This window comes from Lagopus leucura, unplaced genomic scaffold (assembly GCF_019238085.1).
Source record: "Lagopus leucura isolate 7727_CA_CO unplaced genomic scaffold, USGS_WTPT01 Super-Scaffold_100040, whole genome shotgun sequence".
Classification (NCBI taxonomy): domain Eukaryota; kingdom Metazoa; phylum Chordata; class Aves; order Galliformes; family Phasianidae; genus Lagopus; species Lagopus leucura.
In genome coordinates, this window is record NW_024962289.1 from 3,369,263 (window position 1) to 3,381,500 (window position 12,238).

The 12,238-nt window shown below is 52.8% G+C and overlaps 1 protein-coding gene across 3 annotated transcripts in view; it reads left to right on the top strand.

The window, feature by feature from the left end:
- Positions 1-316: 316 nt before the first annotated feature.
- Positions 317-12,238, top strand: part of PIK3R5 (phosphoinositide-3-kinase regulatory subunit 5) — a 47,997-nt gene continuing 36,075 nt past the window's right edge. For 2 of the 3 annotated variants that reach the window (XM_042883864.1, XM_042883867.1), the window contains exon 1: positions 317-371. The gene's annotated coding sequence lies outside the window, so the exon portion shown is untranslated. Of the gene's footprint in view, positions 372-2,694; positions 2,724-12,238 lie in introns of those variants that run through there. The other variant, XM_042883865.1, reaches the window with a different exon arrangement.

Sequence of the window (12,238 nt, forward strand, 5' to 3'; positions counted from 1 at the left end):
ATGGATGGATGGATGGATGGATGGATGGATGGATGGATGGACGGATGGATGGATGGACGGATGGATGGATGGATGGATGGAGGAGTAAGTGGGTGGATGAACGAGTGAATGGATGGAGGGACGGGTGGATGGGGAGGTCCGGAAGGACAAAGCTGTCCTGCTGGAGGAATGAGCGGCCGGGCGGGGCGGAGGTGCAGGCGGGGCGGGTCCGGCCGGGCCACACGTGCAGGGTGGGCCCCGCCTCCGGCCCCTCCCGCCCGCCGAGCCCGCCCCGGTGCTGCCGGTGCCGCCCGGCGGGGAGCGGCGCGGAGCGGAGCCCGACGGGGCGCGGCGAGGATGGGCAGGGGGCCCCGGCGGCTGCCGCCCTCCAGGTGGGGAACACCGGGAAACGGGGCGCTGAAATTCCTCCTCCCCCCGAGTCCGGGCCGGGGGGCGGTGTAACCGGGAGCAACTTGTAACTGGGGTGCTCTGCATTCCTGCTGCCCCTGGTGGGGCTTCTTATAGCGGGAGCGTCCGTGTAAAACGAGGAGCTGGTGGTGTGTGTGGTGGCCGTGTAATCTTGAGAAGCGCCCCAAATGCTCTGTGGGGGTGATAATCGCGGTGTGATGAGGGGGGACCGCGGAGTCGAGGGCTCCGTGATCAGTCGGGAGCGCTGTGCTGGAGGAGCCGCTGGGATCGATCCGCACGGCTCCTTGCAGCCCCCGAGCAGCACGCGGTGCTGGGCTCACCCGGCAGCGCCGATCCCCGCCTCACCCCCCGCATCCCCCGGGATCCCCCATCTGAACCCTCGGCTAGGGACGGGCCGCGCTGCCGTGACTCATTTCAGGCCCGTGTGTTTGTTTGCCGCCCCACGGTGATGCTGTCTGGGGCCCAGGTGTGGGGCCCGGCCCCAGGGGACCCCCCCAGTGCACGCGGCGCCCCGGGAAATCCCGGGGGTTCTCCGGCACGCGGTTGGAGTTTTGGCGGTGCCGCTGCCGGAGGTGGCACTGAGTCACCGCCGCCCGGTGTCACCGCCGCGGAGCTCCCCCCGCATGGACCCGCTGCTCGGGGCATCGCTGCTCCGCACACCCTCGGCCCCGCAGCCCGGCAGGGCGGAGGTGCGCCCTTGGCAGCGCTGTGCTGTGGCAACAGGATGTGGTTTGGGATGTGACAAGCCCAGCCGCGTGTCATCCCTTCGGCGTCGGTGTCCGCTCACGCATCGGCCACCGAGATGTCCCCGTGCTGATGCCCGTGCCTGTGAAGGAGCGTCTTGGTGCGGTGCCCCCGGCGGCTCCGTTCGGTGTGCAGGGCTGCCAGGGAGTCACACGGGCACAGCCCGGCCAAATGCTCTGCTCAGCGCTGCAGTACCTACCCGAAAACACGGTTAGCTGCTTCGGATGGTGCAAGCCCTATAGGAGGAAAGGGCTCGGGCTGACTCAAATCACGAACGAAAGTGGGAGAAAAGAGATTTCAGACCTTTGTTTTCATGTTTATTAAAATCTCACTGCTAGCCCTCTGCACCCGTTAACTTTGCGAACAGCTTATTTTCGGTGCTGGTGCTGTTACTCTCAGTGCAGGGAAAACATGCTCAGGCAGCTGCAGGCTGGTGCTGCTCATCCTGTGTCTGAAAGGGGTGATGGTAAGCAGCTGCAATTTATTTAGTTTCTTGATTTAAAGTAATTTTCTAGATCTTGGTTAGATGCAGAGGTTGCAAACTCCGGGGATGTGCAGGATGTCAACACTTCGTGTGACTTTTTGTGTCTTTCTGTGCGTGTACATGCTGGGGAGGGCTGTGGTGTTTGGTTGTTTCATGGTCACAGCAAAAAACTTGGATGGCGTTGCAAATGGTTGCTGCAACATGACTGCAAAGTGTTTCGGAGCTGCGAGTGTTGCTCAGATTAAAGCTTAAGCCTGGAAAGATGAGACGATAAAGAAGGAGAGCCTTGCAGCAGTGGGTGCATCCCTTGGCTGCAGTGACTGCAGGAGGCTGAAGGATGCTGGCATCCCCTGGAGCGGGGCTGGGTGGTGCCCTGCATGTTTCTGATGGTGCAGAGCTCAGTTTGCTATGCTGTGAGATGGAGGAGTGCTTCAGCTTTGCACCATGATCCTGGCTGGCAGCAGGGATGCGCTGCTCTGTGCCGCATGGCTGGGGCTCTCCTGCAGCTCTGCAGGTCAGGGCAGAGGAAAGGGGATGGCAAAAGTGCTGTGGGTGTTTTTGCAGGAGGAGCAGCTGTAGTGGCAAGGTGGGTTTGGGACGGGGGCACATCACCAGTGCTGCAGGAGGATGCAGCTGGCCAGACCCTCCTCCCCCCTCATAGATCAGGCCACCCCTGTTTGGAGAAAAGCAAACCAAAACTGTCACCTTGTGCCTTTTGTTGAACGTGAAAACAAAGATGTGAGTTTTGCACCGAGAAAGAAGAACTGAATCCAGACAAAGTGCTGCTGCAGCCTCTGGGGCTGAAGGATGTGGCATTGATTGCCATCAGAGTGATGCTCCAGCCATGGTGGGAATCAGGCTGTGGCACCTGTACAGTGATGCAGGGACTGTTGCAGTCTTGCTATTCTGCAGCTCACCTGAGGCAGTTTCAGCTTCTCTTTTTTTCTTTCCCGGCGCCTCCCCCCCCCCCCCCGGGGCTGAAGGATGGACCACTGAGCTGTTTTGGGTGTGCTGGAGCTGCCAGTTTTTGCGTTATCATTCTGCAAGAGGAAAATGTGCATGAGTTTGCTGGAGGAGAGCTGCTCAGGTGAGTGCCCTGATGAGATGTTTTTGAGCTGTGGGAGGCTCCTGCTGCTTCTAAACTCCTCTCCCATCCCTGCTTTGAGCTTCTGCTGGGCAGTAAGTTAGGGTATGTAAGTTTCCTATGGAAACCGTGTGTCCCCACAGGCATCACATTGCAGCCTGACACATCTTCCCTTGCTGCAGCTTTGCAGCAATGCTCAACGAGGGAGGTGTTTTGGGCTGGAAATGCAGTGGAGGAAAAAGAGATGTGGATGCAATCAGCCTCTCCTCTCCTCTCCTCTCCTCTCCTCTCCTCTCCTCTCCTCTCCCTTTCTGCTTCCTTAAGAGGCTCAGTACTGTGGGACTGGACCTGCTGTGTGGACACCTACCACCACTCCATTGCCAGCCACTTCCTTGCGAGGTCCCAACCCACCACAAACCATCTCTGGAGGTCTCCAGGTGACCTCACAACCCCACCCAGCACTGTGTCTGTCCTGCTCTGTGTACATCTTTGCCCTCCTTGAAGGCACAGCTGGTTGTGGAGCTGCTGATGCCCACGAGGCTGTGGCCAGGACCTGCACAGCACCCAGGCTGGGAACCTGGGGAGAAGCTACAGCTCCCAGTGCATTTCTCAGCACAGAGACCAAAATCCCCCCTAAAACAGCCTTCCCCTCTTTAGGATCGTGCTTTTTGCTGCCAATTAACGCCATGTGAGAATTTGTCTCCCCAGTGACACGTCTGTACGACTCCTCGGATGCTTTAATTGCAGGGCTTTCAGCAGCCAGAGCGTGATGAAATGGTAATTGTTGTGATTGTGTGCTGTGCGGTAGCTAAAAGACGTGGCTGTTTGGTGAAGCTTAATTAGGAAATAGGGACACTGTTGGGAATGGCTCTGAGATGAGATTTTCCTAATGAAAGCTACTGAATAGGCAGCCTTGTAATGAAGAACAGGCTCACGAGGGGCTCTGCCAATTGCTCTTCTCTAGTGTTAATTTTGTATTTCCTCCCCATTGTTTCTAATACCCTCTTGGAAAAGCTTGAAGATAAAATGCTTTATTTTCTTACGGCTCGTATCCTGTTTGGCAAGCCGTGATTGCAGCGCGTGCATCTGGAATACATGAGTGGACAGGCTGAGCTCCTTCAGACTTCTCCATCTCTGATTTCGAGCTCTGCCATTGAAGAAGAAAAGCAGAAAAGCCACCTCAGCTCATGGCTGGGTGATCCGCTCCCCGCTGTGCTCGGTGCTGCAGGGGATGCTTGGCTGCCTGTGCAGATGTGAAGCAGGAGGAGAAGGCAGCACAGTGCTGCAGGATGCTCTCCTGCCAGGAGCAGCACAGCGTGGTATTGTGCTTTCTACTCACATGTGCTCCCCTCGCAAGTCTGACTGCTGTATTTAGCTGTGCTTCACCTGCCATATCCGAGAGCTCGCCCGGCTTCCAGTGTGCTGCTGGTAAGAAGGAGCCCAGCAGTCAGAGCCTGACCAGCAGCTGCGTGGCTCAGTGCTCCCACCTGCACTGTGCTGTTCCCGGAATGGGGCCGGGCAGCCCCTGGGTGCTCAGCGGGCTCCAGAGCTGCCTCCCAGCTGTGCTGGGCAGTGGAAAGTGCTGCAGATGTTTTTGGCTGACAGATGTGAACGCTCACCCCACGGCTGAGTTAAAAGCGGAATTAGAAAATGCTCTCTCAGTGATGTTTCCTGCGGTGCTGTGATGATCACTGATGTCCTGTTTGGTAGGAAGAGAGCTTGGTTTTCCCTCGAATGCCTCATTTCATTGCCCCAAACTCCCACAGTGCTTGAAGTGATAGCAGCTCCTGAGATGCTGCTTGTCCTTGTTTGGGGTGGCTTGAAGCAGAAGTGAGCAGCACATGTGATGAGGACGCCTGGGACCACGGCGCATGCAGGAGCGTTGTCCTGCTGTGGTCACAGTGTCAGCTCTGAGCCCGGTCTTGTGACCTTCCCCACCAGTGCTGCAGCGTCTAGTTTTTTTTTGTTAGAGTTGTTTTGTGCTGTAACATCAGAGCAGTTGAAATCCCCAGTAGGCAGCCTTAGCATTAAAGCTGTGTCAGTGTTGAAACGCAGCGCTGCATGGGCAGGCTCACTTAGGAAGGACTGTGCTGTCTCAAACTTGCAAAGGAGTTTTTCACCCCTTCCACACGGCCCATTCTTGTTTGGTCTGAAATAAGGATGAAGCGCTTCCCCTTTCAGCTGCTTCCCCCGCCGCTCTGTGTCTATTTAAACCTCCTCAGCTCTGAGGCTTCTCTGCAAACCAACAGTCATCCTTTCAGGTGGCATTTCCCTTTTCTCAGTGTTTTTGGCAGTCTCTCCACGTGAAACTTGACAAATGTTTCTTTGTTCTCGGTGCCTTTGTGTTGATAAACTTTGCACATTGGTGCACGTGGGGCTGTGCAAAGAAGCTACGGTGGCACTTGGCTGTGGGTCCTGTGTGTGTGACTGAATGATGCCCTGCCTGGGTTACGCTGCTGCTGCTGCTGTTGCTGCCTTTCCTGGGCATGGATCCTGCTCACCAAAGAGGCTCCTGTTTGATGTTTGCCTCATTGGATTGATCAGCTGGATGGCAAGCAAACATAATAAGCTTGATGTTCTCACCAGACTGCTCTTCAGGTGCAAATTACTCTGGGGTTGTTCTGGTCTGAATGCTGAACAGTGCATAATCCTTTATGAACTCAGGCAGGAACAAGAAATGGCTGCAGGAGTCCAAGTCTGTTTTTGCTGGGTATGCAGCTCACCCGGAGCCTGGGGACCTTGTTCATGGTGGTCCCTGAGCTGCTGGCTTGCAGCACTGGATTGGAAAAGACCACAAAGATCATCTAGTCCAACCATCAACCCCTCCCCACCAACCACATCCCTCAGTGCCACGTCTCCACGGTGCTTGAACACCTCCAGGGATGGTGACACCCCACCGCCCTGTGCAGCTGTGCCACTGCATCACCACTCTTTCTGAGAATAAATTGTTACTAATATCCGATCTGAACATCCCCTGGTGCAACTTAGTTCCTGCAGACTTGGCTCTTGGTGATGAGCTGGGATGAAGGCATTGCTCATCACGGGAGGAGCCGAGGACTGGAAGGAGCTCAGGTTGTGTCTGCTGCATCCTTGGCTCCTGTGACACACTGGAAGGGTTTGGTGTCTTCTCCTGTGCACGAGAGCTGGTTAGGGCTGTACCAACCCTTCTGCCCAAAGCGGCCCCAGGCCCTCGATGGGCTTTGGGAGCAGGTGTCAGTCACCACCTCACTTGCTGTTGGCCTAAGTGTGATGAGGAACAGCCAAAACCATTCTCACCATCATCTGTGGTCTGTGGAGTTGCCATCAGTGGTGCTGGAAGGGAACTGAAGTTTTTGGGCAACCATGCCAGGGACTGAAAATACTTCTGGGTTCCCAGCAGGGCCTCCACAATGGCAGGAAGTAACTTCTAAAGCTTCCTTTGGACACACGGGGCTTTAGGGGAAAGATTTACTTGCTTGTTTATGCTGTAAGTTAATCTATTTAGTGGGCTTGGCATAAGGCTCACATAAAGCCCTCTGGAATGATTACGCTGCCTGTGTGCAGTGCTTTGTCTCTCACTTGCTTTGTTTCACAGCTGGAGTAATCAGGCAGAGGTGGAGCCAATGGAAATCTCACATGTAAACTTGTTTTTCTGAATAGGCTGAAAGGAAATAGTGTGGGCTCTTATTGCCCTTCATCCTGAGAGGATTGGAGGAAAGGCTGTGAGGGGCAGAGGTTGGGGTCTGCACACAAAGGGACCCTTGGGTGGGTGGGCTCTGCGCTCTTCTGCTCAGCTGGGGCACGAGGGTGGTCCATGGCCCCACCACAGATGACGGATGGTTTTGCAGCATTAAAAAAAATGCATGAAAGGGAAGCCCAAGAAATAGTGAAGCAGTGTAGCAGAGCAGGGAGAAGCAAGACATGTTCCTGTGAGAGAAACGAGAAGTCTTAGGGAGAGTTTGAAGAGGCAGAAGAAAGTGCTGTGTTGGTGGAATGAAGAAGAGCCAATGGGATTTTCTTTGTTACATCGTGGTATCATTGCTTGCACTCGTTTGATGCCATCCTAAATACACTAGTGCACACATGTGTGACTTTCCACTGTAAAAATGTGGTGCTTTCCTGAGGGTCATGTCCTAAGGAGCCCCATGTACCCAGCGGCTGCCCTGGGAAGCCCGCGAGTTGAGATCCATGCCCAGAGATGCTCAGTGCTGGGCTCTCCAAGAAGAAGACATAGCTGCATGTCCTTGGGAGATTCTCCCTGCTGAACGTGGAAATACCTGGAGACTTGTCCCCTTTGGCCCACTGACTGACTTTTGGAGGCCTCCCAGAGGTTGTGATCCACTCCCCTGGGCTGAAGTCAGCCTAGGGAACACTGGGAGGAACCACCTGATCTGCCACTTCTCTGCCGAGTTCTCCCCTCCCTGCTGTGCTGATGGCAGAGCCCAGCTGGGCTGTGCCAGAGCCCAGTGCTATCTCCAACCTGCCTCTCGCTGGGGCTTCACTTGGCTCTGCCTGTCGTCAGCTGTGGTGTTGGGTGAAACTTCAACCTTTGCTCTCTTGATAAAGGCTGATAGGAGCTAAAATTAACTCTTGCATCATGTGGTGAGGGGTTTTCATAATCGATGCCAGGAACAAGCACATTTCCTCTCTGAAAAGTGAGTATGCCTAACTGGTCTTTTCTTACTCAGATCAGATCTGTGTCATTTCTGCTGATTTTTGATGAGAAAAACAGAGGCTTTTCTGACACTGGCTGAGTTTTGTCCAGCCCACACAGTCCTTTGTGTGGTTATGGATGGGGCTGGGTGTGCTGATGCCTGTGCACCCCTCAAAGACTGACTAGGAGCGGGTCTGGATGCTAGGGAGATGCAGATGCTGCTGGTGGCAGGGTTGCCTTAGGCAGGAGGAGAGGTCAGCGTGGCTCTGTGCTCCTGGCCACAGAGAGCCTCGAGCTACCAAAACCTGCCAGCTTTGGTCTGGTGCTCTGGAAGGTGAGGAAAGTGTTGATGGAGCAAAGAGAGAAGGAAGAACAGAGTAGGGCTGGGATTTCTTTTCTTTTTTTCTTCTCATTTGTTGCTTTTTTTTTTAGAAGTTACAGTTTGGTGTCAGGACATACTTCACAATGGTGAAATCCATGAACTTCCCACTGCTGGCTGAGGGTGGGCAAGGCAGCAGCACAGGAAGGCTGAGGATGGTCCTTGGCTCTGGGGCATGGACCGCTCTGCTGCTTCCACTTGGTGTGAGTCTCTGCTCATTCTGCCCTTGATGACATGGATGGCATTGCTAATTCTCTTCCTCTTTCCAGCAGCTGTTTTATGATCATTCATCCCATTTCTTTGCTCCCAGCAGCAATGTGTTTTCTTCCCGTCCTTCAGTTTGAAGCTTGTCTTTCAGCACAGCCTTAGAGATCTCGTCACACCTAAATAATTCTATTATTCTTGCTCCAAGAATAGGACTTTTACAGTTTCCTTCAGAAATCACTGCAAAAAGTAATAGACTCAAATCAAACCTTAGCAGGGGGATACATTCTTCCCTGTGCCTCTTCCCTGCAGCCTGGTACTTGAGCAGTTTAAGAGCATTGTGGCACAGGAGCTAAAATTGAGATATGAAAGGTGCGGGCCATGCTTTGAGCTTGCCAAGGCAATGTCTTGCCAATGGTTAAAGCATCTCAGGTTGAAAGGACCTCAGTGAGCAAAAAGAGAAATGTCTTTTTGGAGAAAGAAAGGAAGCACCATTGCAGCTCTTCTCAGTGATGGCTTGGTGGGACTAATTTAGAGATTCTTATTTCTCATATCGTGGCTTTAAAGGGGCAGCGAGTGGAATTCCCCTGCTGTCTGTTTGTCAAGAGAACACTAGATCCTGTCCTGAGAAGCGGTGACTGCAGAAAAGAACATTTTAAACACAACTGGTGAGGAAGTCTCAGCTTGCAGGCTGGGCAGTCGGTGGGGAGCACTGCAGACAGCTCTGTGTGGGACACTCACCCTGTGCTGGCTTTGGTTTCCCATCAGCGTTGCTGTTGGGGTCTGATGCTGACCCTGGTCTCACTGCCATAACATCGACATTGGCATGGCTGACACTGCAGTGAGGAAATCTCTTGCTTGTAGAAAGTCCCAGAATAATTCATGTCTTCAGCTTGCGTGAGTCTGCAATGCATCACATGCTATTTCTATTTCTCAAGGAAATGCACAGTTACTCCAAAATGCAGGCTGAATGTGGAAGCAGAAAGCATCTGATTGTCTGAGTCCACGTCCAGCTGCAAAATGCTACAGTCACTCAATTTCTGCTGAATTTATGTCTCTGGGAGGTCCCCTGGCTTCCGAAAACTGCTTCTGGTCTGCTCAGGGTTAAGGAGGGTGGCTGTGTTGCCCTGCTGCAATTAGCTACCCATGGGTACCAGTCCACGAGTGGCTGCTGTTCTCGTGTTTCCCATCAGCTCCCATGAGACCACAGAGGTGGATAAAAGTTCTGCTTTGTTTTCACCCCATGCCTGTGTGGATTGCCTGGATTGCAGTTTCCACATTGATCTTACTGAACATTGCTGGGACCCCTTTTCTCTCGCTTCCTCCCATTGCAGCTCTGACTGCCCAGGGCCAAATTCTGAAAACATTTAGGGGGGTTCCTCAGGGGATCCATGAATCTGATGGTATCCCCTGCAAATGAGGGTGACAGCGGGTCGTGCTTCTTATGTGGAAGATGGCAAAAGCATCGGGACAGGCTGTCCAGAGAGCTACTGGAGCCTCCTTCTCTGGAGATATTTAAAATCCTTTCAGATTTTACTTCCTTCTGAAGTGCACAACTTGCCTTGCCAGGGGGACTGGGAGGTCTCCAGGGGTCCCTTTCATCCCCTGTAACTGTGATTCTGTGATTCAAATCAGGACAGCTGCTCATCACTTTGCTTCTGAGATCATCTTTCTCTGAAATAGCTGAGAATTGCCCAGAAGCTGCTGGCAATGCCATCAGCCCTGCCACCTCTGAGGCCATGCAGGTTTGGGTATCTGTGTCCCCATGCAGCTGGAAGCAGCGTGTTCCTCTGCATGCAGCCAGGTGTGGCCTCTGGTAGAGCCTGGCTGCAAACTCAACTCACTTCCAGCTCCAACACCATATTCTGCAGCCTGCTTTGCCTTGGTATCTCTGCTCAGGCTTAGGAGGATACTTTTATCTGCTCCATGGCATGGAAATGATCTCTTGCTGCAGCTCCCTGGAGCTGGAGGCTTGTCAGTAACACTGTGATGAGAATGAGAAGCTCATTACCAGCAGAAAATGGTGGTTTCACTCTGAAGTCACTAGAATTTTGCTGTGGTTGACTTCTGTACATGTACTAATGCGTTTCATCTGTGAATGGCTCCATGAAATTGACCTTATCAAAGCACACACTTTGTTTTCAGAGGTCTCTGCTGTAAAAGCAGACAGCCAAGTGTCATGCTTGTAAGGATTTCTTGGGTCAGTGACTTACTGACCCACGAGCTGCTCCTTCCAGCACTCCTCCCCAGAGGCCTGGAGATCTCAAGTGGACAAAGTTTGCAGAAATGTTGACTTCTGCTTTTGTTTGTTATGAATCAAGTCTGAGGGTGAAAGAAGTGTAAGCTAAGCTGAGTGTATTGCAATGTCCATGTTTCCATTATTGCACTATCTGAGCTTGTTGCAGGCTCTGAAACGTTTGGTCATGCAACTGCTGGGCAAGGAAGGAAGTGTTGTTATTCCTGCTTTGCATGTGGGAAGCAGCTTTGGGGGATAAGAATGGGAGCTGTCTTGCACGAGGATGCCTGACTGAAAACTGGGGCCTCTAAAGTCACTAAGTCTGCTGGCTGCTCCTGGAGGGGTTCAATCCAGATGGGTGGGATGGGATGAGCTGACTGCTGTGTTAGGTGCTCTGTCTGTCCATAGCTGTTGGCCTGCTTAGAAATTCACCTCATTTTTGTATAGGTAAAGTTGCAGGAGATGAATCCTATCTCTGGGTTGGACCCAGAGTGGAGTGGATGTGGATTCTCTAAAGTCTCCAGACCAGTTTGTTGCTCAGTTGCCTTGCTTCGTGCCTTGAATTCCATTGCTTTTTGACTGGCTGATAACCCTGAAGTCACTAGCCTTAAACACCTTGATGTAAGAAACAAGATGCTGACTTCTGTCTGGTATTCCTTGCCTTGAAATGTCATTGGTTGTACAGCAGATTCACAAATGTATTCATGGTGTAAAGGACTTTCCTCATTCACTGTGTTGGAAAGAGCCTTCATGGGGATGCCAGCAGGGCTGCTGGTGGGCCGTGGTGCTCAGGGAAGAGGGTGAAAACCACTCTAGCAGAAAGGGCATCTAACAGAACATGCTTACGAACAAGCACGACACCAGTTGTCCTGCTCAATTCACTCTGGATGTTTCTGCTGTTTGTTTTGGGCAGATGGGATCCTGTGTGCCCAGAGCCTTTCAAGTCATCCCACCTCGTGTTGGCTCCTGCATGTCCTGTTTTCTCAGTGACTCCCAATGAGGTGTAAATTATGGATGTTCTGTTATGACCTTGTGACTGTCAGCCTGTGCCTTGCTGCTAATTAATGTGCTGCAATTCCTTTACCTCTAAAAATATCTGGTGGTGCTTCACTGGTAAGGTTACAGCAATAGGTTTTAAGCAGGCAATATGCTAAACACTTTCTGGCTGTACTGTAGGAAGAAGCTTCTTGTAGTGAGGCTTAGCAAGATCCTTATGGGAAGGGAGATGGGAGGTGTTGTCCTTTCAAGATGACATTTCTGTTGTTGACAGGGGAAAGCCAAGTTACTGCAGCTGTAATGAGAACAGTATATAACTGTTGGAGTGATCCTTGGAGCTTCTGTCCAGATTGAAAGCAAGACCCAAGTCTGTGGGTGGGGTGTGTGATTCCTGACCTTGAAACACGTGCTGAGCAAGAAAATGGAAAGCCAGGAGTGAAGGGATGGAAGGAGGCTTTCTCTCAGTGGGGGCTGCATGAGCCAACCAAGCCCTGTGTGCTGCAGTTTAGGAGCAGCACTAGAAGTCATTGCTGGGATCTGGGCTGCAGCTTTTGCGCATGGCTCCCTCCCCTCTGCTGAGCCGTGCACCCTGCTTTGCTTTGCGCTTGCTTAAATGCGACTGTTAGGTTTCCTGGAACTCTCTGGCCCAAACCAGAGCCCTTTGCACACTGCCAGCCCACAGCACGGTGTTGTGGCTGCCACGTGTGGCCCTCGGATGTGGCAGGAGCATGAAATCATTGTCCCAAATAGGAAATGGTGGCACAACTTCCCCCGGCTTCAGGGTACTTCTCCTTTTGGCAGCAGCGTGAGCGGGAAGGTGAAGTAAGATCTCTGTAGAAAATGCAGAAGTGCAGGTTGCTCTTGGAAACTGTCTTGAGGGGCAAGAACTGAGATCCAGCCAGTGGGGGGAGGATGCTTCTGGGAGCACTCATGGCTTCCACCTCAGGTAGGAAGGATGTTCAGTGCACAGGGAGAGGCCGGGGGGCACAGCCTCTGCACTGGGGATCTGCTTTCTCCTGGGAGCCCCTATCCTCCTCGTGCTGTCTGAGAGGTCTCCTGCTCGTGGCACG